Consider the following 225-nt stretch of genomic DNA (forward strand, 5'->3'; position numbering starts at 1 on the left):
TCAAAGTAACTGTTAATTTAACAAAAAATAATGAAGTAAATACATTTTCTTGGGAGGAGATTCCCAACATAACTTTTTCAGAAGTGCAAAGGGGTACGAGGGACAAACTAATTTTATGTTATAAAGCAGTTTTACATATATTGTTAAAAATAAATTGCTGCGGCTCTAAGCAGTTTATTTTGTTGTTCACTGAATTAGTTTCAGTTTTAAGTTTTTCTGTTGTTG

This window comes from Oryzias melastigma, linkage group LG17 (genome assembly GCF_002922805.2).
Source record: "Oryzias melastigma strain HK-1 linkage group LG17, ASM292280v2, whole genome shotgun sequence".
Taxonomy (NCBI): domain Eukaryota; kingdom Metazoa; phylum Chordata; class Actinopteri; order Beloniformes; family Adrianichthyidae; genus Oryzias; species Oryzias melastigma.